Source organism: Triturus cristatus, chromosome 2_2 (genome assembly GCF_964204655.1).
Source record: "Triturus cristatus chromosome 2_2, aTriCri1.1, whole genome shotgun sequence".
Lineage (NCBI taxonomy): Eukaryota > Metazoa > Chordata > Amphibia > Caudata > Salamandridae > Triturus > Triturus cristatus.
Genome location: NC_140582.1, coordinates 787,871,686 through 787,887,206, shown reverse-complemented (window position 1 = coordinate 787,887,206; position 15,521 = coordinate 787,871,686).

The following is a 15,521-nucleotide window of genomic DNA, read 5'->3' as shown; positions in this document are numbered from 1 at the left end:
TGTATAACTGACTTATTAACAGTATCTTAGTGAATACAGTGATGTAATATGTGACGTCATCAGCAGTGGATTGCAGTCGCGCGAGTTATATTTAGCTGACCTAACTATAACGGGGGAATTTCAATGGTTTTTTACGAGTGAAATGTCCAGCTAACTATAACATGTGTGAAACCTATGGTTTTTTAAGTGAATTTGCAAGGTTTTTTAAATGCTAATTTCTAACTATAACGTGTGTGAAACCTATGTTTTTTTAGTGAATTTGTAAGGTTTTTTAAATGCTAATTTTTGTATGTATTATTATATTTTTTATATATTCATTTTACAATAAACTACCTATGTATAAAGTTATAGATTGACTGTATCCTATAATATGGAATGGCTCAGCTCTTTTTTTTTTTATTTGGATAAAGTTGAACAGCATAGTTAATATCTTCTATAAAGTTATAAACAGTTTAAAATGTTTTTTTTTTAAGGGTTTTTCACAGTGCGCGCACCCCGCGATTTTTTGAAAAAACAATAAAAAAAAAATTTCACGCAAAGGCTAGGGGTCAGGAACTCTCTACCCTGCCCCCTTTTCACGTTCTCGACCTTTCTTTTTCACTGTCACACACAAATTGGTGTCCGACACTTCCTGATTTTGACCGATTGAAATGTTAACTGACATCTAACCACCAATCAGAATTACACTCGCGGACATTTGGTGCGCGCACGGTGCGCGCATATAGATATTTATGTACTTTTAACTGCAATTTTCTCAGGAACTACTGAACAGATTGACACCATATATGCAAAAGGCACATGCCTGACCTCAGGACTACCTCTTTGTCAAATTCCAAGTAATTCTGTTCAGCCGTTCGGGCTGTACCTTCGACTAAAGGTCCTATGGGAAAATGCATGGGGAAAACACGTTTTTGGACCCCCCCTTTTTTCTCAGCCCCCGCTTGACGAATCACCCCGAGACTTTCAGGGTAGGAGCTGAGCGGAGCGCCCCATTCATTTTGAAAATTTCATGAAGATAAGTCAACCGGTGCCAAAGTTATTCAAAATAGAATTTTCAGATTTCCTATGGGAACTCGGTCCTAACTATAACTATCTGGCGACCTCCAGTAGAATATATATATATATATATATATATATATATATATATATATATATATATATATATATATATATATATATATATATATATATATATTCACTTAAAAAACCATAGGTTTCACTCAAGTTATAGTTAGCTGTACATTTCACTCGTAAAAAACCAATGAAATTCCACGTTATAGTTAGATCAGGTAACTATAACTTGCGACCGCCAGTAGATAATATATATATATATATATTCACTGAAAAAAACATAGTTTTCAGGGACGTTATAGTTAGAAATTAGCATTTAAAAAACCTTAGAAATTCAATGAAAAAACCATAGTACATGTCCCTGAAACCTATCGTTCTTTCAGTGAATTTCCAAGGTTTTTTTAAATACTAATTTCTAACTATAACATTCCTGAAACCTATGGTTTTTTCAGTGAATATATATATATATTACCTACTGGCGGTCGCCAGTAGGTAGTTATAGTTAGTACCTAGTTTATTTAGGAAAAGTTTTTTTTTGATTTGCTAATAACTTTCGCGTCGTTTGATGAATCTTCGCAAAATTCTCCAAAGAAAAGGTCTATCTAGGTCAGCTCCCATCCTGAAAGTTTGGGGGTGATTCATGAAGCAGGGGCTGAGAAAAAAGGGGGGTCCCAGAGCACATTTTCTCCCTGTTAATTTCTATAGGAAATTTTGAGACGGGCTACAGCCCGAACTGCTGAACGGAATTACCCCAAATTTGGCAAAAAGGTAGTGCTTGGTTCAGAAAGCGACCTTTTCTTTAAATGGTGTAAATCCGTTTGGTAGTTTTTGAGAAATTTAAAAAATAAGAGAGAAAAAATCAATTTCCCCTAGGAAGCTTTGGGAAAGGCTACAGCCGAAACCGCTGAACGGAATGACCCCAAATTTGGCAAAAAGGTAGTGCTTGGTTCAAAAAGTGACCTTTTTTTAAAATGGTGTAAATCCGTTCAGTAGTTGCTGAGAAATTCCAAAAATAAAAGCTACGATATCTAGGGCAGCGGTGGCGTCGCGATTCGCGACCCCCCCCAACTACGAGCTTCATTCTAATTGGCTGTCATGACCACAAGCTTCATTCTAATTGGCTATCAACACTCCAAATCAGAAGTGTTTGTATTTTGGAAGCGAGAGCAGGTTTCCCTGCTCTCGCTTCCAAAATCCAAAGCCGATTGCTTTTTCACACGGGGAGCTGCATGTCATTAGCTCTCAGTGTGGAATAGCAATGCCGTCGGGACCATGGGGGAATTGGGGCTCCCCACGGTCCCTAACGGTGAGGCCAGGCCCTGGGGGATGGGGTTCTCGGGGCCAGAATTGGCCACGGGCGGGGGGGGCAATGCGGCTGTCTTCTCGTTTGCTTTTTGTTTATAAATAATTAACCTGTCGGCATGCTTCTGGAAATGGGGTCCCGGAGGCGAATGTAAATTAGTGAAAGTGGACATTTAAAAAAAAAACACAGTGCTGTCCCCCGTGTGAAAGCGATGGGTGCGCAGCTCTCAGTGCGGCACTCGAGTACTTCTTAAGTCTTTCAAACACCGAGGGGTTTATTCTGAAGGACACATCGCCCAGTTAACGGCACTGTATCACAACCAAAATGGTGATAAATTTAACGCATCATTCACAAGCTGGCGCAAACAGCCCATATCACCAGTTTACCAGCGATAGCAGCCCCAAAAAACATCGTCACGGATGACCCCGGCAAATATTGCTAATGAGATCTAGAGTAGGCGTTCCCGTGCAAAAAGCAGCAAACACATCATTTCGCAAGTCTCTCAACCACCAGCAAGATCATCGAAGAGAGTACAAAACAGGCAATATTGTGTGTTAGTAGCAGGAAGCTTGTGTAAAGTCGGACTACAACCTGCAACATGAAAGGGAGCCCAGCCCAGAGCCACACCTGTATGACAACAGATGCAATGGAGCCAACGATCATGCAGCTCGGACATCCATCACTGCTCCGCCACCCCCCGCCACCAGCCTCTTGTCCGCCATCCCCCCACAAACAAATGTGACAGCAACCTTAGGAAATCTGGAACGTAACAAATTGGCTGATGTCGCACAATTATAATAAAGAAGATGCATGTGACGTTGGACAAATAAGGATCTATGGATTTACATGTAAAGCATTTTATTTAAACAAAACAACAAAATAAAAGTAGGTACAGGCATGATGTGTCATCCCTCGTCAATTTGTGAATCACAGCCTGCAAGACAAAAAGAAAGATAATATTGTGCGTCATGCGTCCATCAAAGGAGAGAGAGAGAAAGAAAAAAGAGTGAGAGAGAGGAAGAGAGAGAAATAAATAAAGAAAGAAAGAAAGAGTGAGAGAGAGAGAGAGAGGAAGACAGAGAAAGAGAGAAAGAGTGAGAGAGAGAGAGAGGAAGAAAGAGAGAAAGAGTGAGATACACGGAAGAGAGAGAAAGAGAGAAACAGTGTGAGAGAGAGGAAGAGAGGGAAAGAGAGAAAGAGTGTGAGAGAGAGAAAGGAAGAGATGGAGAGGGAGAGGGAGTGTTGACACTGTGGAGAAAATCCTCACAGATCACCTTTCTGCCACCGGTGTGTCTCCAACCACGTGCTGGGACATAGTGCAGCCCTCAAGTTTAGTCATCGGAAACATAGTATAGAATCAGTAATGGCAGAGTACATACAACTGCACACGCGTAATTCTCTGTTTTGCCCCTGTGCACCCAGGCTGCTGCACCCCATCGACTCCTGCCGCCCAGAGGTGTCTATCTGCCCTGCACATTCAGGCTGCTGCACCCCATCGACTCCTGCCAGCCAGAGGTGCCTGCCTGCCTCTGCGCACCCAGGCTGCTGTACCCCATCCACTCCCACTGCCCCAGAGGTGTCTGCCCGCTCCTGTGCACCCAGGCTGCTGCACCCTATCCACTCCCACTGCTCGGAGGTGTCTGCCAGCTCTTGTGCACCCAGGCTGCTGCACCCTATCCACTCCCACCGCCCAGAGGTGACTGCCCACTGCTGCGAAAACAAGCCTCTCTGCTCACCTTCCGCCACTGGCGTGTGTGTAAGAGGGTCTACCACATGACGAAGCAACCTCCTCAGCCGTTGCATACATGCAGTCAAGCCCAGCTCACAATTCAGAGTGGGTGTTGATTGTCAGGATGGCCACGCATCATCGCAGGCTGCACATGCATTCACCTCTGGTGGCACTAACTCAGTGGAACTGAAGTCATCGCCTCGTGGCGGGAGGTCCGTGCTGGGGGGGTCATCAATCTGTGAATCACAGCCTGCTAAACAAAAAGCAAGATAAGATTGTCCTTCATGCGTCCATCAAAAGAGCGAGAGAGGACAGAGAGAAAGAGTGAGAGAGAGAGGAAGAGAGAGAGAAACAGTGAGAGAGAATGAGAGAAACATTGTGAGGAAGAGAGAAACAGAGGAAGAGTGAGAGAGAGAGAAAGAGAGAGAGCAAGAGTGAGAGAGAAAAGAAGAGTGAGAGAGAGAGGAAGAGAGAGAGAAAGAGAGAAACAGGGTGAGAGAGAGGAAGAGAGGGAGAAAGAGTGTGAGGGAGAGAAGGGAAGAGATGGAGAGGGACAGTAAGTGCCCACACAGTGGACAAAACCCTCACAGCTCACCTTTCCACCACCGGTGTGTCTCCAACCACATGCCAGGACATAGTGGAGCCCTCAAGCTCACTCATCTGAAACATAGTACAGAATCAGTATTGGCAGATTACATATGACTGCTCACGCCTAAATCGCTGTCCCAAAATTGTGCATCCAGGCTGCTGCACCCCATCCACTTCCACTGCCCAGAGGTGTCTGCCCGCCGCTGCGCACCCAGGCTGCTGCACCCCATCCACTTCCAATGCCCAGCGGTGTCTGTCCGCTGCTGCGCACCCAGGCTGCTGCACCCCATCCACTCCCACTGCCCGGAGGTGACTGCCTGCCACTGTGCACCCAGGCTGCTGCACCACATCCACTCCCACTGCCCAGAGGTGACTGCCCACTGCTGCGCATCCAGGCTGCTGCACCACATCCACTCCCACTGCCCAGAGGTGACTGCCCGCCGCTGTGAAAACAAGCCTCTCTACTCACCTTTCGCAACCTGCATGCAGAAAAGAGGGCCTGCCATGTGCCGCTGCAAGCCCCAAGCCCGGGGCCCGTGGATAGGGCACCCTGCATATCATGCAGCCCCGCTCTGCAGGCCACCGGGTCTCACATTTGGTGGTGGGTCTTGATTTTGCCATGGCAGAGGACATACCAGTGCACCCGGCTTTTCATTGCAGGCTGCACACCTGCTCAGCCCTTGCGGTGCCACTAACTCTGTGACCAGCGAGGTGACGCCATGTGGCAGTAGGCCTGTGCTGTCTGATGGCTCAGGCCTACACAAAACCTGAGCTGTACAGACCGCCAGGACGGGCCATCCCCGCAGGCTGCACACCTGCTCAGCAGTTACGGTACCCGTACCTCAGTGGACCGAAAGTCACCGTCCCGTGCCAGTGTGCCTGTGCCAGCCGCAGTGCATCTGGTGCGAGCAACTCTGAAATGGCGTAGAGCATGTGCGCCCGGTCTTTTTTATTGGCAGGGTCACGTGTCCTGTGACGCCTGTGCTGGATGGGTGTGGTGTGGGTGTATACCATCCGTGAAGGAGTGGCTGTGGCGTGCTGACAACTAGGCTGTGACCAGCAGATCACTGCAATGCAAATCTGGGCCATGTGGCATTGTTGTCCTTCCCTGTAAGTGTAAGAGGAGTGGGCTGGCCTGGCGTACGCCAGTCGTGCATGAGGCTCTGAAGAATGACTCTGGAGGTATGGGCGTGGCTCCGTCCTGGGCTGTATGAGGAATCAACTGATGCCGGTGTCCCTGTTGTAGTGCTGATGTCACCCGGGTCGCAAGCGCTAATGTGTCACTCTGTGAGCCAAGTCCCACAACATAGCCAACATGGAAGGTACGGGGAATCACTGACCCTGCATTCATTCATAGATCCACACATGAAAGGTGGACATGACAAATCTGTGTGTATATAAGGTTTATTGCACATTCAGTGGAGTGTTGCAGCTGTAACAATACAGGGACATGCAAAGTTCAAGTTTCAGTTTTTGCCACATGGAGGGCAGCCAATTAGAGCCAAGCTCGTGTTCGGGGTTAGGCTGCGCCAACATATGTACTTATACAATCAGTCCGCCAATCCCCAAGCACTTATAAATTCACTATACACTCTCCTTACAGTACTCTAAAGATCAAGTCTCTACCTACGTACTTATAAAATGACAGAAGTTTTCCACACTGCCAGAGGTAACATGGTTGCATACACTGTCCACAGCACAATGTAATGTGCTAGGGCCCATGGGCAACATCATGCATACACAATGAACACACAGACACAGTTAGATAGATAGTGGAACTGGGTACGGGCACGTGCGCTCGGCCCCTTTTTATTACTAGGGTCACATGTCCAGTGGCTTCTGTGCTGGGTGCGTGTGGGGTGAGTGCAAGCCAGCCCTCAGGGAATGGTTAGTGCTGGCAACAAGTACAACAGTAATCATCGGATCACACACAGAGATTCAATCATAAAGGGTGAATGATTTGTGCTGGACTAAGGTAGGGTCACCAGATGTGAAATAATACACAAAAGATTCTATCGTAAAGGGCCCATGACTTGTGGAACACTGAGGTAATGGCAGCAGATCTGAAATTATACACTAAAGATTGTATTATAAACGGTCCATGAATTGTGGTGTACTGAGATAAGGGCATCAGAAGCATTCAGCGTATGCACAGGCAGCGATGATGCGTGGTCCAGGAGGGCCGCACTGGTAGCAATGTGTGTTACCTACTGGACTGCGTCATCTGCAATCGTAACTCGATGTGAATTGTGAGCCTTGCTATCCGCATTGTAGATTGAAGGTAGTAGTCAGCACAGACATCCAGGAATGCTTGTTGCCACTTTCTCTTGACAACATCCGAGGCCATAGAGAACAATTCTGTCTGCAATTAATAAATCAAGACTGAATTCAAATTGTGATCTCTGCTGACTGCAGTGTAGGTGTATGGAACAAAAGATGAAACACTTATGGAATACATTGTCGAAATATGTAGGTTTCAGGCGCGTTATAGTTAGTTGCCTACTGGACTGTGAAATTCATTAATGAAGACTGAATTTGAGTTGTGAGCCCTGCTGAGCACAGTGTAGTCCAGAGGTAGTGGTCAGCAAAGGGCCACAGCCACGTGGTGTTCTTTTGAGCTGCACTGATTGGGAGCATTTGGGTATCTTAACCGATTATAGTCTCTTACACAATTTGCATTGGCACTAATCTTGAATTGTGAGCCCTGCTTACCGCAGTGAAGACCAGAGGCAGTGGTCAGGAAGGGCCCACAGCCACGTGGCATTGACTTGAGCTGTATAGAGTTATTGGTAGGTGTGGCGCTCAGCGTGTGCTCAGCTAGCGATGATGCATGGTGTGGGCGGGGCGCACTGGGAGCAATGTCTCTTGCCTACAGGACTGCATCATCTGCAATTGCGACTCCATCTGAATTGTGAGCTCTGCTGTCCGCAGTGTAGATCTAAGGCAGTGGTCAGCACAGACATCGAGGAATGTATTTTGTGACTTCCTCTTGAGAAAATCCAACGACATAGAGTACAGTTTACTCTGCAATAAATAAATCAAAACTGAATTTGAACTGTGAGCTCTGCTGTCTGCAGTGTTCCTTTTGACTTGCAAGATAAATTTGGTCATTGTACTAAAGCTATAATTGATATAAAAAAAGTTCTTGAAGCAAGGATACTGAAAGGATATTATGTAGGTTTTAGGGATGTTGTAGTTAGTTGCCTACTGGACTCCTTAATTAATGAATCAAGACTCAATTTTAATTGTGAGCCCTGCTGACCGCAGTGTAGGCCAGAGGCAGCGGTCAGCAAGGGCACACAGCCACATGGTGTTGAGTTGAGCTGAGCTCCACAGTTAGTGGCATCAGAAGCATTCAGCGTGTGCGGAGCCTGCGATGATGTGTGGTCTGGGTGGGCCGGACTGGTAGCAATGTCTTTTATCTAATGAATTCTGCCTTAATAAGGGTACGTGGCGATGACTTATGGTGCAGTGAGTTAGTGGCACCTGAAGCAACCAGCGTGTGCGCACCCTGCGATGATGCGTGGTCCAGGTGGGCCACACTGGTAGCAATGTCTTTTGTCTAATAACTTCTGCCTCAGTAAAGCCACGTGGTGGTGACTTGTGGTGCACTGAGTTAATGGTACCTGAAGCACTCAGCGTGTGCGCAGCCTGCGATGATGCGTGGTCCGGGCGGGCCGCACTGGAAGCAATTTCTTTTGTCTAATGAATTCTGCCTTAAGAAGGCCATGTAGCGTTGACTTGTGGTGCACTGAGTTAGTGGTACCTCTGGCGCTCAGCGTATACGCAGCCTGCGATGATGTGTGGTCCGGGCGGACCGCACTGGGAGCAATGTGTCTTGCCTACTGGACTGCGTCATCTGCAATCATGACTCCATCTGAATTGTGAGCCCGGCTGTCTGCAGTGTAGATCAAAGGCAGTAGTCTGTACAGACATAACTCTGCGGTGCTGTGCAGCTGTGTTCGCAGGGGCCCACAGTCATGGCGGCAGCCACATGGCAGGGTGAGGGCCGCCGTTCTGGCAGATGTGTTGGCCTTCACACAAGTGAACCACGCCCAGAGCTCCGGTCTATTTATTCACACTTCTACACTGGAGTGGCGTACGTTGGACCAGCCCACTGCGCTTCCACTTACAGGGGATGACGACACATGAACATGACCGAGATCTTCCCCACTGCCTGAGGTAACATGGTTGCGTCCACTGTCCACAACACTACAAGCACCAGCAGTACATGAACACATGGAGAGGTTTGTGCTCTGCATAGTGAGGTCTATCCAGCACATCACCGCTACACTTGGTATTGTGTGCATTATTATTGGTGGGTGACTTGTGTCCTTCACACATGTTTGGTTGCCACATCTCGCAACATTCAGCTATTGTGTGGCTGAGGGGCCATGCCGTTTATGGAAGGTCCGCTGTCCTGTTGTGCGATGCCTCGGTGGTAGTAGGGGGGTGGTCCTGAGGGTGGTGGCAGTGGGCTTTGTGGCCTTCTTGGATGTCGGAGGTGCACGATCAGTAGCTCTATGACATGTGTTGGTCTTCAGATGTGATTCTGGGCTGACTTCCTTTCACACTGTAGGTATTCGTCCTACTTTACACCAGTAAAAGGCAGATGTTACATTCCTACTGCTAACACAGCTTATAGCCTGTTTTTGGATCGCACCGCAGATTTGGCTGCTTGTTGAAAATATTGGTTAGTGGTGTTTTTGTGTTATTTTTGCACAGGAACGCCTACTCTGCATATTATTAGCGTTAGTTGTTGCTCTCATTAGTGGCGATTTTTTTTTGCGGAAGCTATTGCTGGAAAACTGGCGATATCGGCTGTTCTCACCAGGTTGAAAATGGAATGATAATTTAAATCACTGAAAAAACTATAGGTTTAATGAACATTATAATTAGAAATTAGCATTTAAAAAACCTTTGAAATTCACTGAAAAAACCATAGGTTTCAGGGACGTTATAGTTACAAATTAGCATTTAAAAAACATTAGAAATTCACTGAAAAAAACCATAGGTTTCAGGGACGTTATAGTTAGTTGGACATTTCACTCATACAAAACCAGAGAAATGTATTTATTTATTTATTTATTTGTTTTTATTCATACCCAGAGTAGGCACTCTTACAAAATTAATACATAATTCATAAGAAAAAAAGCTTTAAGACCAATAAATACATTCAGAGAGGTAGTTGAAAACCTATTACACTTTTCTAATAGGTAAGTCAGGATCCATTTCTCAAAGAGAAGATAGTGCCATAAAGCACCAATACAAGATTTTCATACAGCTCGCTCCTATGTAAATTAATCTACTATATTTACTGTACAGCATTTAAAAAAAAAAAGAAAAAAAAGGAGGAAAAAATAAGCACCAATTTTATCATGGTACACAATATCACATCATATCAAATTCCATTCACATATAGACCATTAAAAGATACTAAGAATGTTACAGGCAGTATATACAAACAATAAAAAAAAGGTGCAGTTATACAGTATATAAACCAAGGCTATTCCCACTAATTTAGATTTCCTTTTTATAGCTAGATTGGTCTCATTACCTGTATTCTTGTTAATCAAAAGCCCCCAGCTTCACCACTCCATTTTGCTATACAGGCCCTTATTTCTAATCCCCGACTCCTGGCTTTCCTCCCTCTACATGCATACAGGGCTACCTCCTGTTTCCATATCCCTAGCAGTCTAGCTAACCACATCTGATAAGTAGGTGGATCTCTATCCTTCCAACGGGCTGTTAACATTATTCAAAAAATAGCTGTGCCTAAAAAGAGGCAATATTCTTGTTCTTTATTACACCCCAACGTGTTATCATATCCCAAAATTGCTAAAGTAGGGGTCAGCTCAAGGTTCCTGCACAATAGAGTTTTCCAAAAGTCGAGGATCCCAGACTTTAGGAGGGCCAGTTCCCCACAATCATAAAGCATATGTATCAAGGTTGCCGGGCCCACCCCGCACCTATGACACTTGTCATCTACCCTTTTCCCCAATGAAAATAGCTTCGCCGGTGTAAAATAAAGATTAAATATGGTCTTATATAACTGAGCTTTTAAGATAGAAGATATAAAGCTTTCAGCAGATAATTCTAAGCTCCTATAGATGTCTGCGTCCGGATTATTCAATTTCGCTGCCCATAATGTCTCATTCTTTTCTAGATCATCCGGCAATGCCGCTAGTAGGAGACTATATATGCCTCGAATCCTGCAAAACTCACTTCCAATCTGATCCATCAGAGGAATCCTCTCAATCATCACCCGTGGTCTATATGCCATAAGGATACTCCTAATCTGTTTGAATTTAAAAAACTGATTAGGGCATACCCCGAAGTGATGTTGTAATTCAGAGAATTTGGGTTGCTGTTTTCCCCCATAAAACTCTCCGATAGTGGTAAACCCTTTATTCTCTCACTCCCGCCCCATAGTATCATAGGCATCCTTTGGGAAAAACAATGCATGCCATAGGGGAGTATATTGCGTAATCCTAGGAATTTCCATGAATTTTAATATCTGCTTCCAGAGCCTCCATGCACTCTTTATAATTTTAAACCGGACTTTCTTATAGTAACTTTGTTCCAATTCTTTTAAAAGAAGCCCAGAGGCCTCGTCTCCTACTGCCAGCTCAAACACTGTTGGAATTCTCTCAATCATACCCTCATCGTCATTCCTGTCTATCTTTAGTAAGAAGGATATTTGATGCAATAAGGCGGCCCAATAATATAATGTGATATTTGGAGCAGCCAACCCTCCTCGATCCTGTGTCAATGTCAAAAAATTCATAGACCTCCTCACCTTCCCATATTGCCACATAAAATTGGAAAACATAGAGTTGATACTTTCCAAAAATTTCCCCTTCCAATAATCGATAAATGCAGTCCATTAACCCTCTTCAGTTCTGGAGCTAAGGTCTTAACAAGTGGATCATAATTCAATTTAATTATATTATCCACTTTCGCCATAGTACGCACCCCCAAATAGACTGCCAATTCCGCTCACCTTGAATCATCAAAATCAACATTCTCTGTACAGACAACAATGGTTTTCTCTCTACTCAGGCGGTATCCAGATAGCATACCACACCTCTCAGTTATACAGTTGATTTCGTCTAGGGCCTCTTTAGGGTCTGATGTTAAAATTGCCATGTCATCGGCATAGGCCAGTATTTTGATCTGATACCCCTTGGTGCGTATAGGTTTAATTTTACCTGACTGTAAAAGCTTCTCAACTAATGGAGTGATGTATAGCGCAAATAAGATGGGTGAGCATGGACATCCCTGCCGGGTTCCCCTAGAAATAAAAACCTCCCCTGACTCTCTTCCCATCACTTGTATCCGAGCTTTTGGATTTCGATACATAGCTTTAATTGTTCTGATAAATCCCTGACCAAACCCCTTTAACTCCAGAATTCCCCACAAAAATTCCCACGTCACATGATCGAATGCCTTCTCGGCGTCAAGAAGGATCATGGCCATCTGGCCCCCCGTCTCGGATACAATATCAAATAGTGAGATTGCTCTCACTATTTGATATGGTCTGTTGTTTCTCTCCCTGGTATAAAACCGTGTTGCCACGGGGAGACCAGGCGGCCAATGACCCTTCCCAACCGAGTAGCTAAGACCGTAGAATATATTTTTGTGTCTGTGTTAATTAAAGATGTTGGTCTATAAGACCCTGAATTGTCTGGGGGCTTTGCTTTTTTTGGATAAATGACAATACTAGTCTCCCCCCATGACTCTGGAGTACTCCCGTTGTACTGGATACCTCTAAAGAGATCTAGTAAGAGTGGCATTATTGTCATCCCCAGTATTTTGTATACCTCAATGGGTATTGCATCAGGGCCTGTGGCCTTTCCTGAGGCCAAGCTCTGTAAAGCCAATAAAATATCTTCCTGTGAGATCTCTGATTCTAGCTCTCGCTTTGAATCTTCATCTAGAACCTCTCCCAGATCCCCTGTTGTCACGATCTGGGTAATATCATCCAGTGTCATCCTTTCCTCCCTAACCCCTTCTTCCGAATACAGTATTTGATAATAGTGTTGAAAAGTTTGGACTGTATCATCCGGGTCCGTATGTGCCACTCCCCCCACATTTATAGCTAAAATTTGGTTCTGCTCTGACTTTTGTCTTGTGCGAAGAGCTAGTCTCTTCCCGACTGATTCTCCACTCTCATATAAGATACTACGCCGGGACTGAAACTCCTCTGCTGATTTTTGCGCAAGCCATCCATTGATTTCTGCCTTAAAGTGCCAATATTTGTTCCTAATTTTGCGTTGTCTCTTTTCCCTGTTTTATAAGTAAAGAATGCTCTTCCTCTGCCATTTTGAGTCTACACATTAGCTCTTGATTTTTCCCCATACGTAGCACTCGTGCCTTGGCAACATAGCTAATAGTTTCTCCCCTCAAGCCAGCCTTAACCGCATCCCAAACAACTATTCTCAAAGTGCTATATCTATTTATATTGAAGTAGTCAGCTGTCCATTTTTTAATATGCTTGATGTAACCTATATTAACCTGCAGCTTTTTATCAAATGACCATCTCCCCGTTTCTTTTGTAAAACCCGGAATTTCCACCTCCAGAATTAACGGATTGTGATCCAATATGATCTTAGGCATGATATTAATACTAGCTTTATTGAGAAGAACTGTTGACCCAAACAAATAGTCAATTCTAACATATTTTGTATGCAGGAATGAGTAATATGTACTTCCTGTATTTTGAGATGTGTTTTTAGCCAGCCACATATCCACTAGACCATGACTCTTATTAAGTGAGGTTATTGCCCTATAAACCCTTGGCTGTGGATCTAAGGCGATGTTTAAGTCCTCACACACAATTAGGGGCGTCGGCCACACTGCCAATTCTAGCTCAAGATCTTCAAAAATCTGAGGATAATCATAGTTTGACCCATAGATTGAGCATATAGTGAGGCCCATTCCAAGCTCGACTATCGCCCATCTGCCTACTGGATCAGCTAACTTCCGCTTGGGCTGGCCCAAAGATGTTTTAGCAAGAATGGCTACCCCTCGGATGTTTGAAGTTTGGGATGTAGATGTCAATAAGTTATAGCCCTAAATTGTGAACCAGTGTCTTTTATCCCATTGGAGATGGGTCTCTTGCAAGCATACAACGTCAAAGGAATGTAGCTTTACCAGCTCCCCCAATTTACCCCTCTTAATCACATCATTCAGCCCTGCTATATTAATCGAGCAGATGTTTACTCTCCCCATCTAAATTTGATTTTGATGGTTCCTTGCATTACAAGCAATTCCCTTTTTCCTATTTTTCCCCCTTCCCCCCTCTCCATCCATTTTCTTTACCACTATACAATTCACATAGCACATTTCTCTGAATTACATATATGCTTTTTAATTGCCTACTTATTTCGTCTTCTCCTCTGGATATGTGTTTTTTCAGTTTACCCCCACCTCCCCCCTCCGCCTCCCAGACCCCTCACCCACCCCATCCCCTCCGAGAGACACTCAGACGTAGGTCTGTGTGTGATGGGTGCCTCGCACATAACTAAGAGCCCAGAAGAAAGCCATAATATTAATTGACAGATGCTGTGTAGTTACTATAACATCCCCCTTCAGTCACTTAACTATTTTAACTGTTCTACCTAAACAAATAGAAAAAAGGAAAAGAAGGGGGAACTAAAAGAAGATGCCCCTGAGCAAAAGAGAGCAAAAGAGAGTGAGATAAAGCACCAGGTTCTAATGTCTTATCCTCCTGCTCACCCTGTTAAACTGTCCAGATATTCCTTAGCCTTTATCTCAGACATAAAAGACCGTGTCTGTCCATTCCAGATAAATCATTCCTGGTTCGTCTCACCTCAGGTCATGCCCTTTCAAAAATAGCTTGACGCAGCAAGAAGCTGCCAAAATATATCAGGATAGCGCGTGGCAGTGACCCTGCTCTTACTAGCTGCTTTTGCACAAAGGGGAACCTTTGTGTGCCTACTGAACCTCTAGTGACCAATTCCAGTGTGTAAGCTCAGGGAGCGACTCCCTAAACAAATCAATAACATACCTACGAACATCCTCCCCCTCCACTCCCTCTGGCACACCTAGAACGCGGAGATTATTTCGCCGTTGGCGGTTCTCATGTTCTTCCAGTTTCCACTGGATATCAGCTATCTGTGCCTCCTGTGACTTAGCCTGCTCCTGCGTGCTTGCCAAATCTGACTCTGTGGTGCAGATTCTTGACTCCAAGTCCGTCATCCGCTCCCAAAATGTACTACAAGTTTTTGACAGTCCTGCCACGTCTCCTCTCGATGACTGGATATTGCCTGGAAGATAGTCTCAAGTGTTGATGGGCTGGGGTCTCCTCCCTTTCCCCCGGTTCCTTTACAGGTTCCTTTACCGGAGCACCTGTAAGCTGTACTGAGGGGGTGTAGTCCCAAGTATGATCTCTCTCTCGTACTTTCCTTCTCCTCTGAACTGTCCCAGATTTTCCAGTGTCTGAGAGGTCAATGTTGCTGTCACTTAGATCGGGATTACTAATGTCCGTCTCTACCTCTGACCAATTGCCCCCATCCCAAACAGAGAAGAAATCCAGTTCCCTTTCAGAATCCTTTTTGGGTCTCCTCCCCACACCTGCACCTTCACTCTCCATTTCTGCTGGCTGGGGCTGGGACTGGGGCAATACGGTAGTTGCTTGAATCTCCACTGCACTATTATCACCATTATTAGCACTATCAAAGATACTGACTTCAGAAATATTGTCCTCAATAAGGGGGGTCTTACATCACTCACCCCCACTTCAGTTCCACCTCCGCCTACTTTTGCTGGGGGCACATTCTCCCCACCCATATCAGTCTCAGGAAC